This window comes from Diabrotica virgifera, chromosome 5 (genome assembly GCF_917563875.1).
Source record: "Diabrotica virgifera virgifera chromosome 5, PGI_DIABVI_V3a".
In the NCBI taxonomy this organism is placed as follows: domain Eukaryota; kingdom Metazoa; phylum Arthropoda; class Insecta; order Coleoptera; family Chrysomelidae; genus Diabrotica; species Diabrotica virgifera.
The window spans coordinates 261,319,282-261,338,574 of NC_065447.1; the positions used below are offsets into that span (position 1 = coordinate 261,319,282).

Sequence of the window (19,293 nt, forward strand, 5' to 3'; positions counted from 1 at the left end):
TTCAAATATAAAGAAAATAAACAGACCAGGCGATTTGAGGGCGATTTTAACTCTGCAAGATACTTGCATGGGCGTCCCAGGATTATTTTCAGGGGATGCATCTGAACTTCACAAGATTTCATCTGAATCTGTACATACTATTAACGAGTATAAAATATACAACTATACATGCATAGCTATGTACACTCCTTCCGGGCAGGGACGTGCAATTGTTATTTTGACAGGGTATTTTTTAATATTAAAAATAAATATTCTAAAAAAGACAGGTTTTTTTTGGTGAAATTTTCCAACTGCCATGTGATCAAACAAATTACGGGTGCATATAAATGAAAAGCGCTATAGGTAAGCACCAGTGTGAGAAAGAGCGTATACCGATAGCTGTTTGCGTCCTCTGTTCTAACTGAGCGAGTCCGTTCGCTCGAGAAAAATCACGTGACCTAGCGATAACCATGTTGTTGTAACTTTTTCTTAATTAAAGGAAAATAATACGTACTATACAATACAGTGATGAGCAAGCTAATAACCGGCAAAATAGCTCAAAAGGTTGAAAACATAACACATTGCGAAACAAAAAGAGTTTCATCTCTTTTTGTTTCGAGATGTATTATGTTTTCCATCTTTTGAGCTGTTTTGCCGGTTATTAGCGCGCTCATCACTGTAGATTTTACAAATATGATAGAAAAAAAAACAAATGTATTATTATAAATATATAGGTAGAAAAGTATTAAACTATAGACTAAATTAATTCTGTGTCTTGTACTTCTTCTTCAAACTCCTCATCTGAGCTTAAATATTCATTCTCTTTTTCTTTGTTAGACTCCCCTCAAGACTCAGATTCGTCTTCTACCTAATCTGTAAATAGTTATAATATGTATTTAGAGTTAATTAAAAGATTATTAGTGATTAATTAATTGAGTTGCTACGTATTCTTTCTTTTAAAACCAATACTTAATACTTTTCCTTATATAACCAATCACATCAGGTTTTTTATTTCTTAGTATATGACCAAAGTAGCTCATTTTTTTCCTTCATAGTGTTGAGTATTTCTTGTCTAATTTTCATCTTTCTTAATGTTTCCGCGTTTGTTACGTGTTGTGTACATTATTTTTTTACATTATTCGATAACACCACATCTCAACAATGGCAAGTCTTTCTTCAGATGCGCCCGTGGTTGTGCAGGCTTCGACTCCGTACAAAATGACAGAGAATACGTAGCAAATCAATTAATTAATCAGTAATTAATTTTTAATAAATTCTAAATGCATATTACAACTATCTACAGTTCATGTAGAAGAAGAATCTGAGTCTCGAGGGGAGTCTGACGAAGAAGAAAAGAATGAATATTTAAGCTCAGATGAGGAGTTTGAAGAAGAAGTACAAGATTCGGACACAGAATTTATTTAGTTTATAGTTTTATAATTTTCTACCTATATATTTATAATAATAAATTTGTCATTTCCTATCATATTTGCAAAATCTATTGTATAGTACGTATTATTTTCCTTTAATTAAGGAAAAGTTACTTAAAAAACTATAATATATAACAATTACTCTAACGTTTCGAGGCACAACAACATGGGTATCACCAGGTCACGTGATTTTTCTCGAGCGAACGGACTCACTTCGCTAGAACAGAGGACGCAAACAGCTATCGGTATACGCTCTTTCTCACACTGCTGCTTACCTATAGCGCTTTTCATTTATGTGAACCCGTAATTTGTTTGATCACATGGCAGTTGGAAAATTTCACCAAAAAGCTGCCTTTTTTAGAATATTTATTTTTAATATTAAAAAATACCCTGTCAAAATAACAATTGTACCTCCCTGTCCAGAAGGAATATACATAGCTATGCATGTATAGTTGTATATTTTATACTTGTTAATAGTATGTACAGATTCAGATAAAATCTTCTGAAGTTAATATGCATCCCCTGAAAATAATCCTGGGACGCCCATGCAAGTATCTTGCAGAGCTAAAATCGCCCTCAAATCGCCTGACTTGTTTATTTTCCTAATATTTGAATATTTAAATTTACTTTAAAGTCACGTCAATGATATTTTTTGTAATAACAATTTTTACCCTTTTTTTAACTTTGGGGGGGATTTTTGGGGAAAATAACCGCTACCCTCCAGCCAGACCGGCATTTTTGTATTAGGCTATTATGGAAGAGTCACCTGAAAAATTTTCAGCTTGCCTAAAATACCTACTCAAAAATGTCTCACAGCTCTTGGACCAATAAGTTTTATGACATTCACGGTAATTTCTACCCTGTGTAAGTTAACACTGGGACTTAAACGTCTTTTAAATTATCTTTTGTTTTAAATTTGTCTACATAATAAAACGGGCGCCAAAACTGCAAAAAACTGACTTTGAATGACAATTTCAGTGACCACCTCAGCACCGCTATTGACCACACATACAGAACACCACGCAAGAAACACTGCAACAACGTCAAAAATATTTATGATGCTGTTTTTCTAATCAAGCTGAAATGAGCAGCTAACTCAGCGACACTCAAAGCAAAGCTTTCTTAAAGTTTTCCTATTGTTTCGCGCTAACCGTTTTAGTTTCATTGCATGAAAAGTACTGTAGAAAAAGAGGTTACTAATGTTAGCTAAATAAATGCTATGCATATGTAAATATGACGACCTGGAGGGAGGAAAAAACTGGTAATCAAGACTTAATTATTGAAATTCCAGGCAATGTTGTTCTTTCTCATGAGTTAATGAAATTATTCTTAATTATTAATTAAAACTAACAAGTTTTTATTGCAAGCGACAAAAAAGAGACAAACAAATATAAGATCCACTTACTGGATATATTTTTTAGAAGTCTATGAAATCATGATAGTCCAGGCAGGACCTGTTTTGAATCGGATAATTTCCATAGTAGTTTAATTTTTTGTTCGAGTCAGTTCAGGGCATACCTAGCTTGTATTAGTAATCAATAAATTTAACAAAACAACTCTATAGTTTTTATCGATTCATCCCTATCTTGAAGAAATGCCATAAGGGAAAAATCAGACCATTTAACATAATATACACTCACCGGCACAAAATTCCGCCACCCAAAATTTTTGACAAAGTTTGACAATCAATAACTTTATTATTTATACTCCGATCTTCAATATTCTTGCATCAGTTTGTAAGTACATGTATTAATATCGTTTGTTACTATTCCGGTAACAAAAAATGTTTGGTTAGATGGCATTATACGGGGGTGAATGGAAGCGTTGTTTTTTCTCCTAACTTTTAACAATTATGTGGAAAAATTGGAGGGCTGATTTTATTTCATACTTCTTTTGTATTATCCTGGAGGTATCATTAAGGTTTTGTTTTTTGAATTATCCGAATATCTCTTTTCTTGCAAGAGCTGTAAATGAAAACACGGTTTGAAGATTTATTTAATTAAAAATATCAAACGCACTAAAATTAATAAAACAAAACAAAACAATTCTGTTGTGTTATCGAATAATGATGTGTTATCTTTGTCTGGGGAATAGCCCGATATTCCTCTACAAGGGCCATAACTGTACCAAATTTTCTGGAGGCCTAGGATAACGGCGAATAGCTTTTTTTAATTCATCCCATAAATGCTCAATAGGATTGAGATCTGGGCTGCATGCGGGCCATTCTAATCTTATCAATCCAACCTCTATTTTATGAGTCAATCAGTGTTTTTATTTCCAAAAAAATGGTTCAGCTCTTACAAGAAAAGCGATCCTCAGATAATTCAAAAAACAAAATTTTAGTGATGCCTCTGGGATAATATGACAGCAATATAAAACAAAATCAGCTATTCCATTTTTCAACAGAATTTTTTAAAGTTAGGAGAAAATACAACGCTTCCATTCACCCCTGTATTTTTATTATCCATGCATGCAAAAATTTTTTGTAACCGGAATAATACCAAACGGTATCAATACATGTACCTACAAACTGGTGCAAGAATCTTGAAAATCTGAGAACAAATAATAAAGTTATAAATTGTCAAACTTAGTCAAACATTTTGGGTGGCGGAACTTTGTGCCGGTGAGTGTATATTTCATTCGTTCCTAAAAAAGAAAACAGTAATTATTATTTGTTTTCGTAAGAATTTTGAAAAAACTACCTTTTCTTGTACTTGTCGATTTAGTATTTTTTGCCATTTCTCTCATCATCATTTAACCCAGATCTATCCACTGCTGGATATAAGTCTCCCTCAGTATTTTCCATGTATTTCTGTTTTGTGCTGTTTGCAGCTAATTTTTGTCAATCCGTTTGATGCCATCAGACCATCTTGTTGACGCACGATCTCTATTGTGTTATGCTTCTTGTTTTGGTGTCCAGTGTATTGTTCGCTGTGTTCATCTTCTATCTAAAATTCTGGCTATGTGCCCCGCCCAGTTCCACTTACGGACCATAATGCTTTCTGTGGCATCTGTCACTCCTGTTCTCCATCTTATTTCCTTATTCGTAATCCGATTCCTACGGGAAATGCCTAACATCGAGCGTTCCATGGTTCTTTGTATAACACAAATTTTATTTCTTATTTTCGTGGTTACTCTTAAAGTTTCTTCACCATACGCCCCATTAGCTTGTTGTCACAAGTATATAAGTTATTCACAAGGGTTACTACCAACAGGCTAGGAGGTAAGTTGGATTTTTATCAGACAAAAAGGAAAAGCAGATTTTAGAGCGGGATATGGCGCGAATGATTATTTAGAAGTGGTTAAGAACTTAACAGAAAGGAGTGTTACATATAATAAGCCATTATTCCTGATATTTTTTGACCATGAAAAAGCTTTCGACACAATATGTCATCAAAAAATGTTAAAATTCTTAACAGAGTGCCGTATAGATCATCTCTATATAAACAAATTTTCTTTTAATCGTCTTCATGCGTCTTGTTTTTCGTCTTTCAATGAGAGTAAGGTACTATTTAAATAAAATGTTACAAATAACTCATTTTAGTAAGAAAAAAAGAATGTGTATGTACTTTGTACGCACGTAAGAAGATATTCTTCTATTATATAGGTAATTTTAACGAAGTAAATATACTTAATAGGTTATTTGTATTTTATTTAAAAATTAAAGTAACTTTCTTATCTACCACTTTCAAAAAATTTTTATTAAAACAACCAAAATAAAAAAAAAAGAATGTGTGTGTACTTTGTACGCACGTAAGAAGTTATACTTCTATTATATGATTTAAACGAAATTAATATACTTTTTATTTATATTTTGTTTAAATATTAAACTAATTTATACTTACTACTTCTCAAACATTTTTATTGGAACAGTGCCAAAAATTAAAATAATAAAAGAATAAAACACACACAAACACATTAAACAAGCCACAACTGATGTCTGAACATTAATTGTCGAACATTTTTTAACTAAATACGTATTTTCTGAAAATACAATTATATAATAAATATACTTACAATCATAAAATGTATTAAAAAAAACAAAAAAGAAAGTTTCTATTGGGACTCGAACCAGCGCTGATAAGAGCGGTTGGTATTGGAATTCATTCGCCTTCTCCGCTTAGCCACGGACACTATGTGTCATTATTTACGAAGATCGACTAACTAAACGGATTAAACTTGTGATATTTTGATATTTTGAAAATTGATCAAATTATTTTAATTTTGAATTGAAATGATTTAGAATTGAAAAAATACAACAAAACATAGAGTAAAAAAAACAATATATTAGGTGAATATTGATAGAAATTTTGATGGTAATCAAATTATATAAATAAAAGTATTACATACTATGTATTTTGGCAGATCAAATAGGTAGGTTTATACCCATGATACATTAACAATTATTACGTACCTGTTGCTTTTAAAAACTATTTAAAAGTCACTACAATATTATGGTAGGGGAGCCCAAGCGGGGATTTTTGCAGTTACTCAAGCGTCAGATTATTATATGGGGAGAAACCTGGTACACTGCAGATGTACCTCTACCATATATTGGCTCTTAACACAGGGGAGTTCGTTAAGGGGGGCCCGAAAAAAAAATCTATCCTTAAAAAAACTCGAAATTGTCAGATTAAGATAAGGTAAGTTAAGTACATGCAAAAGAGTGTATATTTCAAAAATCTGACGATTTGAGCCGGGCATAAGGAAATGGGTGAGCCCCAAAGTTTCACAAGAAAAAAGCGAATATTTCACCAAATTAATGACAGATCGAAAAACTAAAAAATATATGCTCAATATTTTTTAAAAATCTATCGAATGATACCAAACATGACTTCACAGGGAGAGGGGTGGGGGGTAAATTTAATATTTTAAATACGAATCCCGCGATATTTCGCGAAATGAACATCAGATCGAAAAACTGTAAAATACACTTATTCAATGTTTTTGAAAAATCTATCGGATGGTACTAAACACAACCCCCCACGGGAGTGGGGTGGGGGGTTACTTTAAAATTTTAAATAGGAGCCCCATTTTTTATTGCAGATTTGGATTCCTTACGTAAAAATAAGTAACTTTTATTCGAAACATTTTTTCGAAATATGGATAGATGGCGTTATAATCGGAAAAAACCATTGTTGGAAATGAAAAATTAAATTAAAAAATGGCAAGCGCCCACTAAAATGGAAACCTTTACTTAACTTTTTTTGGTTGGAGTGACTGCACATTTAGCATACTTTGCTCCCCTACCATTATAAACTTTTTTGTTTCTGTCCTCACAACAATAAAACTAATATATTATACATTTGTTTACCTTTACCTTTACCTCCAAACCACAGCTGCCATATCGGATAATTTTTGACATGTCATTTGAACATCCAATCAGAACAAATTTATAATGCGCATGCGCCGGGCTGATAGGTTTTAGCATATAAAAAAATCACCCTCTATCGCCGGTAAAGAAGTATAACTTCAAAAATGTGAATCGCCCGGGATTAGAACCCACGTCATTCCAATCACGGAGCTAACGCCCTACCAACTACACCACCGAGGTACTTTTAATTGACATGTAAGTTTCGGATATAATTACACAACACGGCGACATATAGTGTAAAAATGAATGTTATGTCTATATAATATTTTATTATTTTACTACAGAGAAACACAAATCCAAAAACACAAGAATTATAATAAATAATACATTTACTAAAAACACTAATATATTCTTTTAATGACTTATTTGCACGGATACAGATACATAATTATCTATCATGAAAGATTAGCAAGGAACTACATACTGTCTATGTGCGCAGGCGCGCAGATTTATGTACAATTTTACCCTCAATCGAATCGCCGCTAAAGAAGAATATCTTAAAAAATGCGGATAATTCTTCGTTACAGTAAAGTCTTCAGGTATAGAGATTACTTATAGAAGAACTTGAGTTTCCATGTAAAACCTTTAGAAATTACCCTGTACACAAACAAGGCTTTACTAAAGCAAAACGTTGGTTAAGATAAGTCTGTAATAAACATATCAAGTTTAATTAGTTCAGAGCATATAATAGAGAAAAAACAACAAATTTGACAATGTAATTAATTTTTCAGACAAGCAGTTGTCGATATTAATTATCCGTGGAGACGTCCTTAAAAAATTACCCATCGAAGTTGATTTATTGGTAGCTGAGTAACCAATAGTCGATTATTTATTGCGCCAAAGGTATTAAGAATAATTAACCAGGTTCATAATTCATGTATAGAGATTGCAAACTGTCCAGATAAGACATAAAAGACACCTGTTAGTTTAAAAGATTACGCGTACAGTATCCTGGTCATGAAGATGTGCTTTTAGATTATACATTTTATACAGGGGCTACTACAGGGGCTATACATAATGGAACTGCTACATAAGGCTAACACTGACCAGAAGGAGATCAGAATTATTCAAAATCAATACTGGAACAAAGTGACAAAGATGAGGACTGATCAAGACCAATATACTGTTATATTTCTATTTGATCTGAAAATTAAATTTTGATAATTATAAGCAGAATTCAATTTAATATAAAATATTTTCAATTTTCTCAACCACGGGCATATAAATTTAGAACAACCTGTATACAACAAATTGTTATATTTAATTTTAAGAAGTGATTAGAAAAAGCTTACGGAACTCGGGACAATGCGCTTAGAAAAAACAAAGTGAATGGCGCGTACCATTATCGTTGTTCGCGGAAGGTTCGATCATTAGCCTATGCTAAATAAAACTCAAGTGAAATCGATAATAGGTCATTATCGTTGTTCGCGGAAGGTTCGATCATTAGCCGATGCTAAATAAGACTTAGTGGAAATAGAGAATATGTCATTAAATTTTGTAAATAGTAGAAAGTAATTTTAGAATAGGAATTAACTATTTTCTTTGAAATCCATTAAGCATATTTAGAAAGATTAAAAATTGGTTTTGAGGAAGACTGCGAATGAGAGTTGGTGGTGGAAGGTTGATTTGTGAATCTGGAAGGGATATTTAGAAAGTAGGTGAATGAATGACAAATAGAGAGAAGAATGTCTTGAGCTGTCGAGAAGTGAAGTCCAGTAGTAGACGGTAGTGTACGGAGAGTGAGAAAGCCGGTGTAGTTCCGTGAGTGTGGAGTATTTATCGTGGAACGAGAGGTAGGTCAGGTTGAGAGTAAAAAACCTCCTTGAGCCAAGAGTGTCCCGGTAGCTGATTGGAATTTCGAAAAAGGTAGAACACAGCATCACGACAGAAGCAAGAACGAGAGCTATACGAGCTAGTTTTCAAAGGAGAACGTTACTGAAAGCCAGGACGAGGTTTGATCGCAGCCAAGGATAGCCGGAAGCGGGTCTTGTGTGAAGACATTCTCAGTTCACCAGAAAAAGGTCAGTCTCATTTGTTTGGACATGAATGCATGGGTTTTTCGTATTAAATACCACATTATAAATTGAAGAACATAAACAATAATATCAGAAAAGCTTCATCAAACTTAAATAGAATTGTTGCTAATAAATCCTAATAGTTAAATGTTAATAGAAACTTTCAATTGGAAACCAAAAGGAAATAAGATTCCCATTTGTAAATGTTATGTTTAAGAATAATAAGATCTAGCAAATATTAAGCAGTGATTGCCATTTAAATAAAATAAACAATATTTTGATCATAATTGTAACCCATATGTGTGTATTATTTTACTCTTTTCTTTCCTATCCCGATTAGGAACCATTGAGAAATACTTAGAAGCTACGTAAGTAAGTGATTAAATTTATAAAAAGCCCTGAGATTGAAAACATATTGATATGTAATCTGGTAAATTAATTAGATTATTATTAATGCATTGATTAAATTAAATGACATATAAGAATATTATCTCATATCAATAATCAAGATCATATCAATACGGATAAATTTAAAATCCGGAAGGGTCTCCACCAAAGCTGCATACTCTCTCCGAAGCTTTTTAATTTATATGTGGAAAATATATTCGCGGAAGTATTAGAAGGCACAGAATTAGGATTTAAGGCGAACGGCACACCAATTACATAGTGATTTTAACCGACAATTTGGAAGATCAGCAGTTATTATTAGATAGGGTGAATAGCATAGCTAAAAACTATGGCCTTAAGATCAATATTTTGATAACGAAATATATGGTCATTAACAAAAACGCTCTAGAAAACCCGATAATATGCATAGGTGACGATCACACAAAATTAGTGAAAACTTTTAAGTACCTTGACACCACAATCAATGACCAGTAGGAGCCGCAACATGAAATAAAAATCCGAATACAAATGGCAAGACAAGCTTTTATGAAATTAAGACCACTCCTATGCAATCAAAACCTAAATTTCGAAATACGATACAGAATTGTCAAGCGCTACGTATGGTCCATGGTACAAAGACGCCAGGTACGATATTGCGCATGCGACTATCAACTGATCGCGTTCTGTCGACGTCACAATGAGAGTAGCCTCTGCGTGTGTGTTCACAAAGAGGGGATGGCATTAGATAAACTTTTTGCCACAGATATTAGAGTAGCCTCTGTTGGAATACATACGTTTATATGGGAGTTTTAGCGATTTTTTAGCTTTTGGGGAGATTTTTGTGAGATTTAAGTTAATTAATAGGCTTGTTAGTGTGAAAGAATTATTATTTACCCCTTAATGTATTGTCTCCCAAAATTAGTTTATTTAAAAAACAACTGAAGGGTATCTTAAAATAAGTTTATTTTAGTTTAATATTGTGAGATGTTTGATAGTTTAAAATTTATTGTTTATAAAGTATAGCTTTCTTAAAACTTTTGTAAATGGATGCCGTTAATAAATAAATAATGTACAAATTAGTTTTAAAATTTCATTCGGTCGACAAATTATTGAATTTTACAGAAATTATTGAAATTTAAAGATGGATAACTATATAATTATGTATATTATTGGTAATTTGATATACTATATAAATTATATCCAATGTCTTTAATTACAATTTACGCTATTATGTCAGTATATACCTACACAATATTTTCCTACGCTAAATACAAATAGTTCAAATTTCAAAATTGCTGTGGTAAGTATTTTATATTGAAGACCAAAGTAATAATTATTCACCAAATTTTGCTCTATTGCAAAACAAAATTCTGACATAAATTTTTATCAGTTATCAATAGTTCCGACTGGACGTTATTAGATAAAAAATAAACATCATCTTACAGTGACTCTTACAGTGGATTGACCAAGTCTCCGAAGGGGGCCTAAAGAAACCTCCAGAAGAATTGGTGGTAAAAATGCATCAACTGGATACTATATTTATTAATTTCAATGGGTCTGGACTTCAGTTAAAGTCAGGGAAAAATTATTTGCAAAGACTTATTGATTTGTCTGAAAATATTGAATGTGATTACAAAACCAAACACCCGTTCTTTCGGTCGCGCATGTATTTTAGGATTAAGAAATTAAACTTAGCACTTAAATAAAATATGAGAAATAAGAGGAAATTAAAGAAAATTGTAACTTAAAGTCTTGTGTTTTATTTGTTTTGTGATTTTGTTTCAGACCATTATTAATCAATTATTTTCATCTGTTTACGTGAAACTAAAGGAAGGCTCGATTCACAGGCGCCCATATATATGGGTAGGGGGGCCGTGGCCCCCCATGGCTTTTCGGGTGCTTTAAACTATATATTGTCATCCAAAGTATACAAAATGTAATGTGTAACATCTTCACGTCTAGCCCCCCTACAAATTTTTATATGTACGCCCATGGCTCGATCCCCTCCTTAACACCGGCGCCAAATAAGACAAGCCAATCAAAAACAAGCTCGTAAAATTTATTTAAAAATCGACGAATACAAATTTTTTTAAATATAACTCACAAATTTATTTTAGAAATTTATTTTTGTTCATTGTATTGTTTATTAATTTTTTAAATCAAAATAATAAAACACTTACATTTCAGTAAATCCGAAATAGTTAAACAGAAATTATATTAATCTATTAAAATGACTCTTTATGACAAATTTAAAACTAATTGTATTCCGAGCGCTAATGTTTTAAATGGGGAATATTTAAAATCACTCTCATTGTGACGTCATGCGCGAACTCATCCGAATGTCGGATATTCCGGCTATCGTCCCTGGCGTCTTTGTACCATGCGTATGGTCCATCTTGCTTTATGGCATGGAAACGTGGACTTTGAAAAGAACATCAATCGGCAAACTTGAAGCATTTGAAATGTGGTCATTGAGAATAATGATGCGCGTTAGTGGATAGATTTCGAAAAGATGACGTTTCGAAGAAAATTCAAGAGAAATCATTAGAATACAAAAAGGCATTTGGCAGGGTCAAGCTAAAAGATATTATCCTAATTAAAACGATTTAAATTATCTGCCACAACAACACAGTAAAAGCAAAAGTAGAAGATGAACTGACTCAATTTTGAATCTGGCGATGTGATAAGATGGGGGATTCCCCGAGTCCTTTATTACATGTACAAGTACAATATATCTATTCGATTTATTTTCCCTTGGATTCTCCTTTGCATTAATATTCGATTATGATTTCCGAAATTTTTATTTTCTGAAACATTGAAAATTAAAGGTTTTTCTTAATTTTTATTGCATTTGACCACAATTTTCCTACTTGTCATTTTACTTCGTTTTACTCTTGAATATTGCCATAATTTCGTGTTTTATCATAAAAATATCTCATCTCGTCAACAATATTTCATCAATGGTATGTCTTTAATAATTGTTAATTAATGATTTTCTATATACCTATAAACTCCTATAATAATTGTTCTACTCTGTTTGTTTCCTACGTTTTTGCTTATTTTATTTGCTTTTGCTCACTATGTTGATAAATTTATCTAGTAGTTGTGATATAATTAATTTTGACATTTACGTTATATAGTAGCTATATTTAATGTTGTATGTAATTTAACGAAGAATGTTGCATGTGCCATGATAGCTTCTGATGTAATGCTATTATTAAGATTATTATAACTTTAAAATAGGTTACTGCTACTTTTATACTTACACTATTATGTTATTACCTTCTTGAGTGCACAATGTGTATTAAGTAGCATGTATATGCATTTTGCTATTTTTTTTTTTCGTCTAAGAGTTAAACAGAAGTTTAAAAGATAGACAATTATTCAAAACTAGATTTTACTTATAAATAAATAATTCAAATAATTCATATTTCGTGTTATAATCCTTTATTATTAACAATTGGAGTTCCAAATACTGCCAAATTCATCTTAAAAGGAAATCGTAATTTCACAAAAATTTTATGTTAATTAATTTTTAACTCCTAAAAATACTTACAAATTCACTTATTTACTTACTGATCCTTGGGTTTACAGCATATTTTATTTGCCGTTTACTACATCCCAATTAACATCTCTTCTCGCCATATATTTCTTCTTTAGTGAGGGCCCTTTTTACATTGCTGTTTGTTTTCATTTGTCCTTTCCAATGTAATTTAGGGGTCCTTTTTTCTTCATCGATTTGGTTTCGATCTCTACTATCTTCGACAAGTGCAGATCTATGTGGTCAAACAATATCGACGAGAAAAAAACTGCTCCAACTGTATCCAATTGCTATATGAAAATTAACAATAATATGCTATATTATGCTCCGTCTGTACATCTTACCATTCATGGTGTCCAGGCATAAGTAGAGATCTATTCTTCCACCGAAACAAAATCTAGCCCAATCTATAACACCACCATCTCCAGAATGGATTGACCGTCTGACACAATCTTTGATTTCTTGTTTCCCCTTTTCTTGTTCATACAGGTACTCTATGGATATCTAAAAACGGGCAAAATGTGGGCTCATCCTAAAATCAATGGCACACTTTTCATAAGATGCCTAGGTACCAAACCAAATGTTTTTAAAGCTGTTCGAATAGTTCGATTGAAAACAAGGGTACCAGTGACATTCTAAAGACACTAGTATGACAGTAATCTATGGAGCCGTGGCAATTCTAAGCCGACTTGTTCTTTGTCGTTCAGCATCATTTCTGGTGTTCCTATCTAGATGCAACTTTAAAAGTAAGACTTTCCGAAACATTGTAAATACCTATTGGCAACTTGACTTGTAGCTCACCATTTTGAAGCATCCTCACAGCTCTGTTGGTTGCATCTTGATTTAATTTACAATGAGGCATATTATTTCTAATAACTAAATAAATCATTTGGAGCTTCGTTTATCGAAATAAAATTAAAACATGTATTAAACAATTCGGTTATATTTTATTTTAATTATTTATTTCTTTGAATAAAAAAATATGTTTACAGTTAACGTAAATTAGTGGCATGGTTTATACAGCGGAGCAAAATTTTATTGTATTATTCTTTATTTAATTTTGTCGCCAATTTTTACTCCCATCTATCCACATATACTGTTTCAGTTTAGTGTTTTCTCTACATAAAGCTTAAAAAATAAGCTTGGCTGCCCTTGTCGAAGTCTTTTACCGATTTTTAAGTCTGAGTTTTAAACGGTTCTGAGTACTCTTGTCTCGGCCTACTTTGATTACTATCATAGTAGGCCAGGGTAATAAGGCAAAAATATACCCTGTTCGTGACACTTCAACAACCAGGGCCCCCGCTACCATATGTGCAAAGTGTGCAATCCACACGGGCGCAATCCTTTAGGGGCGCCAAAATCCAGGGTCAAAAATTGCAAAAAAAAACAGACAAAAATTAATTTCAAACTAAAAATTGAGAAATTAAATAGGATTAGGTAGAAATACACACGAAATAATATTATATTGTACACCAGACACTAGTCATACTGAGCAAATTAGTGTTGTTCTGAGGTATGTTCTCCTTAACTTTAATACTACTTCAAAAAGGTTGAAGTTAAGGAAAGTTTTGCGTTTAATCCAATACTGGACTTTACAGAAAAAGTTATTTGAGACACAAATTTTGAAAAAATTTAATTTAGATTAAAAATATTAGGGCAAAGGTTATGATCATGGGGCAAACATCAAAGGAAAGCATGTTGGGCTTCAATAATTTTGTGCAAAAGTTATATAATTTTTTTTGTTATCCACAAAAAGGTAGGATGATATGAGAAAATGTTCTCGGGTTAGGTTTAAAGCCTCTAAGTGAGACAAAATGGCCCAGAAGAGTTGATTCAGTAATGCCCCTTAAACTTTATTTAATTAAGATATGAGAAAATCTTCTAGAAGTAGCTGAAGATAATTCCTTTCACATTGATGCAAGACATAAATCGAGTTCCCTCTTAACATCTGTACAACATTTTCAATTTATTTGTGAAATTATTATTTGGCATGACGATTTATTTCATATAAATATTGTATGCAAAGTGCTACAATTAATATTAAAGTATGCCAAACCTACCTAAAAGATTTAGTTTACCACTTCCAACAATATAGATGTGACCCATCATTTCAAGAAATTCTTGTACAAGCTAAAGCCAAAGAAGAAGCACTATCTCCAAATTGAAGAAGACTTTCCACCGTTACTAACGGTCAGGAGGAAATTTAAATCAAAGCTGTTTGACTATAAACACCGAGATGAGACTACTCATGATCCAAAAACAGCATTTAAAATTATTAGTTTTTCTTAAAAATTATAGATCAAATTTTAAGTTGTCTAAAAAACCGATTTGACTTAATTATTTGACTTAACGTATGATAACATTAAACTAATTTTAATACTACTTTCCAAAAAATTTCTTTAAAATAATACCAAATATTAAAAAAAAAATTGGCAACAACATGAGGTGTTCTCAAGCGGTCCCCCATCCAACGTATAACCGCACTAGTTATTAGTTTGCTATGGTCGTAGAGCTAGGTAACAATGGAATAAAATTGATACCAAAGTTATTGCCAGATTGTACAAGTAATATTAAGCGCCGGACTCCACTTGCGATTTGTAGTCAAGCGATTGTTTTGTCGCGAAGATTGAACACATTGTTTCAAATGCAAGTCAATCCATTTGCCACTAAATAATCGTGGATTGACTTGTATTTGAAACAATGTATTCAATCTTACCTACAAAACAATCGCGCGACTAAAAACTCGCAAGTGGATTCCGGCGCTAAGAGATTGTTTTTTAATCTTCTTTTCATCATAATTTAATAGGTACTTATTATTTATTATCCTATTCCCGACATGCGACAGAGACAAATCCAAAGACACAAAAATTATAATAAATATATTTACTAAAACACCAATATTATATTTTTTCCACACTTTTTTTGCACTGATACACTGATTTAGCAACTAACTTCAGACTGCCGTTTTTATTAATCTTGTGTGTGTGTGTGTGTGTGTGTGTGTGTGTGTGTGTGTGTGTGTGTGTGTGTGTGTGTGTGTGTGTGTGTGTGTGTGTGTGTGTGTGTGTGTGTGTGTGTGTGTGTGTGTGTGTGTGTGTGTGTGTGTGTGTGTGTGTGTGCGTACTTCATATTTTCGTTATTATAAAAATTCACTCTCAACATTTTCCCAATCGCGCCTAAAGAAATTGAAGTTCAATAAATAAAAAACATGAATAAAAATGCGTAAGGGGCGGCAAAATCCTTTTTTGCACACAGGCGCCAGTAGCCCTTACGGGGGCTCTGTCAACAACCAGGGTACTGAAGCATTTTTTCGACAGGTAATACCAATAAGAACAAATTGTAACTATTTCGTGCGTAAGATCTGGCGGCCATTTTTATTTATAAACAATTTAGTGTCAAAAAACGGTAATTTTTTCTTTTTTTCCATGTCAATGGAAAACAGTGAAACATGGTTTTTTTAGTACAAACATGGAAATCCTTTAAAATGACGTATTACAAAGTTTGATAATAATGGTTTTTTGTTAATATAATTAAGAAAAAAGGTCGAATTTGCAAAAAAAATTATTTTCAATAACTATTATATAAATTAATGTACACTTTTGAAATTTTTGTCTAATGAGGATTCTTTGGTGCTTAATATGTGATAAAAATTTCAAATTGATTTATTCTATTGTTTAAATTTTATTCAAATTGTTAATTTCAGAGAGTTTTTTTTGCGATAACATAAGTCAGAAAAAACTTATTTTAGAACCATTGTCTTCTTATTCATATGCCATCTCCTCTAAGAAGTTCGGCAACCATCACGGCAACTCGCACTTTCGATACCGCTGCTCTAAAGAGATCAGCAGAAGTGCAATTAAACCAAGCTCTCAAATTGTTTAACCAGGAAATACGTCTTCTTCCGCGACTCCTCCTATCCTGTATTCTTACCTGCATTATTAATTGTAACAAGTTATATTCTTTAGATTAATTCTAAACCTTCCTACAACTGGGTTGTGATCTGATCTCACATCAGCTCCAGGGTATGATTTTACTGATTTTATGGAATTTCGGTATCGTTTGCAGATGAGAAGGTAGTCAATTTGATTTCTGATGACGTTATGTTGGTTGTCTGCTGGTGATTTCCATGTATAGAGTTTTCTGGGCGGCAGATCATAATAAGTATTCTTGACAATAAAATCGGTCTCTTGGCAGAATTATTGAGCCAATCTTTCTCCTCTCTCGTTACGAGTGCCCAGTCCAAAGCTTCCAATAAAATCACCTTGATCTCCTCTACCGATTTTTGCATTTAGATCTCCCATTACTATTGTAACGTGTCTAGAACCATTGTACAGACATGTAAAATGAAAAAGCGTGAGCTACACTTTCAAACTGGTTTAAAAAAATTGAATAAAAAATGTATTTATTAGTAATTAATAATTATACAAAATATCGTCGATTTTGCCTTATAAACTTTTTGAATAACTTTTTTCAAAAAAATATATTTCTTTACCGTACTTTAGTTGCACAACTACTAAATAATGTTATGTATATAATAACTGATAAAAATTGTAATACATGATATATAATTTATTATATAAAAAATAAAAAGTTTATTAGGAGAAATTGACGATACTTTTGCATAATTATTTATTACTAATAAATGCATTTTTTATTCACTTTTTTTAAACCAGTTTGACAATTTAGCTCATACTCTTTCATTTGACACCTGCAGAATTATTGTTCTAACATCACTTTTTTTCTGACTTATGTTATTGCAAAAAAGCTCTCTGGGATAAACAATTTGAATAAAATTTAAACAATCGAATGAATCGCTTTGAAATTTGACAAAGATTCCTCATTTGACAAAAATTTCAAAACTGTACATTAATTTTTAGAAAAGTTATTGCGAAATTAATTCTTTTGCAATTTCGACCACTTTTTCGTAATTATATTAACAATAAATGAGTATATAAAACTTTGTAATACATACTTTATTTTAAAGGTTTTTTTCCAGGCTCTCGAAGATTTATGTACTAAAAAAACTATAAGTTTCACTGTTTCCCAATGATTTAAAAAAAAAAGAAAAAATGGCCGTTTTGACACTAAATTGTATATAAATAAAAACGGCCGCCAGATCCTACGCAGGAAATAGTTATAGTTTGTTCTTATAAGTATTACCTGTCAAAAAAACTATTCAGTACCGTGACTGTTGGAGTATCATGGAAAAAACCTTATTACCCTGGACTATAGCCCTTTCAGGGCCTTAGCAGGTATATTGTGAGTGTATTATTGTTTCAAAACCATTTTAAAAATTTTCATGTTTATGAAGTTTTTCATAATTATGTACAATAATGAAGTGAAAATTAAAGAATATTAAAATGTTCACTAACAATTATTATTTTATTTCAGATAATTACTGTTGCTCATTTACTCGGTAAGTGTTACTACCATATAAGTTGTAATATATTAGAATATAAAAAAAGTTAAATTAACATTAATAGATACACAAGCTATAACATTAATAGATACAGGTTATAAGCATCGGACAATAACCACTCTACTCCTAATCAGACATTGGCGTCAGATTTTCTGGATTTCCTGTCATGTTTTATTAACTAGTCATCAACGAGTCTAATAAAAAACTGAATTTATTCAAATTTAAAGTGCCATTTAGTTATTTGCGGAAACTTTAAATTAAAACGCAATAAATTGAGTAAAAAACCATCAGATGGCGATTATATTGGTACAACTTGTCACATTAATCGGATTTTAATCACAACATTTATAAAATATTTTGTAGATGGCAGTTTATTTAGTATTTAAAAAGATTATCTCAATTTGCATAATAAACATGTTTTTAGACACTACGAGTAAAGCAACGACTTTTTTGTACTATTTATCCGCTTAGTTTTGTATCGTCATTATCTCAATGATTATATTAATCAAACTTTTTCATGCCTTATGTTTTTAAGCACATTCTGTCTTTTTTGGTAACGTCTCGTTTTGCTGCTCGTTTTTTATTCTTTCAATAATGGCAAAGTCCCTATCATAGGAAACAAATCAATGTCCCGTGTTCATGAACTTCCGATCCACAGTGGTCAAGAAGCTCACTTAGTATTAAATCTTGCATGATAGCAGTTATACGCCAGTTGTTATTTTGGCCTACACATATGCTAGATTACAGCTTTAGAGTTTTTTCTTGACATGGTTTCAATTTTTCCATATTAAGCTAAACATGTTTAAGGATGCATTTCGGTCTCATTCCAAAACAACATGGAAGCTACGATATTCAAGGAAAAAACGGAGCCTTAGTCAAAACGCAGAACAAGCACAAGAGATAAAAAGCCGTATAGAAATAGTATGGACAAAATTTGTAAAAATGGAGAATCTATTATGTAGTTGAGACCTAAGAATGGATCTAAGCATAAGGTTGTGGCGCTGCTACGTTTTTACAACTTTGCTCTACGGATCTGAGGCCTGGACATTGAAGCAATTAGAGATTAAGGAATTGGAAGCTTTTGATATTCATTGGAGTTATCGAAGAATGCTACGAATATCATGGGTAGACAAAACTAGCAATATTAA

The 19,293-nt window shown here is 32.0% G+C and overlaps 1 protein-coding gene across 1 annotated transcript in view; it reads left to right on the forward strand.

Moving 5' to 3' along the window:
- The window catches only part of LOC114329670 (uncharacterized), a 634,276-nt gene that overhangs the window by 99,114 nt on the left and 515,869 nt on the right, over positions 1-19,293 (forward strand). Inside the window, exon 2 of the mRNA XM_028278866.2 lies at positions 18,118-18,142. The gene's annotated coding sequence lies outside the window, so the exon portion shown is untranslated. The remainder of the gene's footprint in view (positions 1-18,117; positions 18,143-19,293) is intronic.